The sequence below is a fragment of the Egretta garzetta genome, unplaced genomic scaffold (genome assembly GCF_000687185.1).
Source record: "Egretta garzetta isolate BGI_Z169 unplaced genomic scaffold, ASM68718v1 scaffold7, whole genome shotgun sequence".
In the NCBI taxonomy this organism is placed as follows: domain Eukaryota; kingdom Metazoa; phylum Chordata; class Aves; order Pelecaniformes; family Ardeidae; genus Egretta; species Egretta garzetta.
Window position 1 is genome coordinate 936,897 of NW_009260350.1, and position 304 is coordinate 937,200.

The window sequence follows — 304 nt, forward strand, 5'->3', positions numbered from 1 at the left end:
CGGCTGTTCCGGTCTTTTCCGAAACTTTTTAACTGTTCGCAGTTAAACGACCGTAACTGGGTTTGTATTACCCGCGGGAGAGCTCCGCTGCCTTCTGAGACTCTCCTCTCTAGCGTCAGCGAGCTCCATCAGCAAGTGGCATAAAGTCTGCAAAGGCATTTCCTTTGATCTGGGCTGAACTAGGCATCTCCTAACCCCAGCGACTTGCTAAGCTTAGCAAAAACATGAGAGATTAGCAGAAAATAACCAGTTTAAAGCATTTTGGTGGCTCAGACCCCGAGTATTTTGGCCAATTTTTAGCAAG